Raw genomic sequence first — 3,361 nt, 5'->3', positions numbered from 1 at the left:
CTTGCATTTAATACTTGTTGATCTACTTATCTTTTATGAATGTGTCAGAAGTCTATGCAAACCTATGCAAACATCGAGGATCCCATAGCAAAGGCTCACTTAGCTTAACTGTGTCTTGTATACAGAGATTTAAAGAAATAATATAGGTCATGTCCTGCCTCAATATTTTGAGAGAAAAAGAAAAGTTAGATCTCTTCTTGTAAGGGGAATGAAGTTATGAAGCAGCTCTGGGCTGGCTGGATCGAACTATAGACATAGAATAGACATAGAGGCAGGGCTCAGAGAGCTTAATTTTCCTTCACCGCCTGCAAGGAACTGCTTCCAACACACAAATACCAAGCACAATGCAATGGCAGTGATTTGGTAAGGCGAGAAAAGAATATGCACAGGAATAGTATTGTCCAGCATTTTTTTTTTCCAGGATGTGAGATGCTGTGTTTATGCATGTTCCACTTCGCCGTTAGCCTACTTACAGAAGGCATCACTTCATGATGAACAGTAAGAGCAGGTACTACTTACATGCCTAATTACACTGTGTTAGTTTAAAACAGTCTAGTTTTTTTCAGTAGGCGGAGGGAGCCATAGCGGCGGCTACCAAAAGGTCAAACTACTCGAAATTTCCGCTATATCCCGCATAGGGCGAATCGCTGATGGCTCTGACGATAGGCAGGTTGCTGGTCCAATTAGAGAAGTTGGTAACGCCTCTGTGACGACATATTTAATAAGGGAAAAAGAGGGGGCCTTCTGTTTCTTCTTCTGGGGGCGGCGAGGTGGCTACCGGGGCCCATCTCGCCGGGGCCGCGCAGCCGGGCCATGCGGCCGCTGCTATCTCGGCATGGCTCGTAATGAACTTTGCTTGTTTAGTTGCTTTTAACTAGCCGTGCCTGGAAGAGGAAGGCAGAAGCGGCGGCAGCAGCTTCTTTTTTTCGGCGCCCCACGTGAAGAGAGACGCTGAATAGAGCCGGCGCCGCGGTGGCCGACAGCAAGGGGCGTGGCGAACAATTCCTCGATACGGAGCCCAGACGAAATCAACTTTTCAGCTCTACAAAACCGTGTAAGAACTTTCAAATTGATAGAACTTGAGAACAAGCGAATCTACGGACAACAATTTTCTCCCGAGTCAAAGAAAAGGAAAAGGTAAAGATACGTGAGGAGAACAACATGGCTACACTAAGGTCAGTGAAAAGAGGGAGAGGGAAGAGGTGCCTCGGGCGCGGAGCTGAGATTTTTCTACAAAGTCGTGGTGAGGACTATAATACAACAAACTGTTTCCCTGTAATTCATGAAGTGCATGGGGGCATGCAGAGATCCACTCGCAGCCGGTGAGAACAAGTGCTCACACTGCAGCGAGTAGATGCTGAAAAAGCTGTAACCTAGTAGGAGACTCGAACGCAGAGAGAAGGTAGAAGATAGAGAAGAGAGGACACTTGGCTTCCAAACTAAACCAGCTAATCTTTAAAAAACTACGCCTCATGAACTAATAACCCATGCAAAACAGTTGTGGGAAGACTGCCCGTGGGACTCAGGTTGTAGCCGCTTCGGGCGGGACTGCTACTCGTGAAAGTTAAAAACCACGCTGGAGAAGTTCACAGAGAACTGTCTCCCGTGGGAAGGACGCCACGGCCCAGCAGAAAAAAATTAAACTCCTTTCCCTAAGCGAACTGAAGAAAGATTTTTAGAAGGGACAAACTGACTAAAGAGCCCATGTTTTGTGTCTCTGCGCTGTCAGTGGGAAAGAGGGAGGGACTGTGAAGAAAAGGTGTTCTAAAAGTTTATTTTAGTTCTCATTACCATTTTTTTCTATTATTTCTGTTAATAATAAATTTTCTTTATACTGTTTAAGTTTTGAACCTGTTTTGCCTTAGCATGTTTTTCCCCTAATCCTTATCTCAACTCATGAAGCCTTCATTTTGTTTTCCCCTCCTCTGCTCAGCTATAGCAGAAGAAAATGAATGAAAGATTTCTCATGAGTACCTGGCGCTTAACCAGCATCAAACCCCGACATACACTATCTATAAAATAACTTTGCTACTGTATTTGTTCTATAATCCTGACTACAAGTTACAATGGTTTCCTTCCTGAACTCTGTGAAATAAAAAAAAAACCTTGCTATTCTTCCTGGTACAAATGGTAGCATTAATATTTTGTTTTGGGGAAGCTACACATTAACAAAAGCTATACTATACATTAGATGCTACAAAAACTCTGAAATAAAATTTGATTTTTACCTTCTTTAATTTTGAGGCTGTGGGCTTGGTGTTCAAAGCAAGAGAAATTTTTGTGGATTTTTTTCTGAAGTAGCTCTTCTGTCTTCAAATGACCACTGAAACAATCCTGTAGAGAAACAGAAAGGTTGTGAGACAGATTAATTTCATTTTTACAGACGTAGACTGTTTAAAGCTGAGGTACAAAATGGAAATTTGAGTATTCTGACAAAAAAATCCCAACAAATTAAGAGCAGTCATAATAACCATTGAAAAAATGTAACTTTTATCTTTTACTTCACCTCTGCCACCTAAAATAGAGAAAGAAAACCTTGTTTCAGGTTTCAAAGGACTTGAAAGCACTACAGAAACTCATGTTAATGTCATCTCTCAAAGATGAGCTCAGATTTTCTTATTTCTTTTTGAGAGTCCTGACCCGTACAGGCTTTTTTCAGGATTTACTGCAAGGTTAACTTCTCTTAGGTTGGTTTTTCTGAAGTGAAGGTATACTTAGAAGGAAATAATACACAAGTGGTGGAGAAAAACTGCCTTGGTGACTGATGGTCTGTGCTAACTGCATAGTTAGTCATCACTCCTTTGCAGAGCAGCCAGCCTGAATGGAAGGTATTTCATACATGTGCATTTTTGTTAAAAAGTTCTTGTAGTCTCTTGATATTGTTCCTTTCCCTCATAACTTTGTGTAACTACTACTGAGCTGTCATACCTGATTTTACACCAAGCTATGTGAACAATTTATATATACGTGTGTGTTTGTGTATATATATATATATCTTCATCTGCATTTGCTAACACATGACTGCAGAGAAGCAAGTTCAAGTCCACCTGAAAAACACAAACCTGAGCACAAATGGAACTCAGATCCTACTTACGTTACATAGACATGAGTGCTGCCAGATCTTCCTCAAACCAACAGGTCCCTAGGGTTGCTCCCTTTGGCTACTAAATATTTCAGCTTTGCATTCTACCCTACTCCTCAGTGGTCTTCATTAAGAGCAATCCCTGATACACTATAAAAACACACATCTTCAGATCAGTGAATCTGTCTGTTCATTTGTATGGCTTGCCGACAAAGTGTGGTGAGAGCAGAGAGGGATGCTCTGGTAAGTGTTTGTAGGGCCATGCCTTTGGTTATGGGC

The 3,361-nt window shown here is 41.8% G+C and overlaps 1 long non-coding RNA gene across 1 annotated transcript; it reads left to right on the top strand.

Annotated features, from left to right (window-relative positions):
* The first annotated feature begins 645 nt into the window (after positions 1-645).
* On the top strand, positions 646-2,237 carry LOC138113299 (uncharacterized). The gene is made up of 2 exons (XR_011152090.1): positions 646-1,137; positions 1,934-2,237. It is a non-coding gene; the product is annotated as an uncharacterized lncRNA (long non-coding RNA).
* The last annotated feature ends 1,124 nt before the right edge of the window (positions 2,238-3,361 follow it).

This window comes from Aphelocoma coerulescens, chromosome 7 (genome assembly GCF_041296385.1).
Source record: "Aphelocoma coerulescens isolate FSJ_1873_10779 chromosome 7, UR_Acoe_1.0, whole genome shotgun sequence".
NCBI classification, from domain to species: Eukaryota; Metazoa; Chordata; class Aves; order Passeriformes; family Corvidae; genus Aphelocoma; species Aphelocoma coerulescens.
Note: the sequence above shows the minus strand (reverse complement) of the source record. Positions and strands in the feature narration are given on the sequence as shown.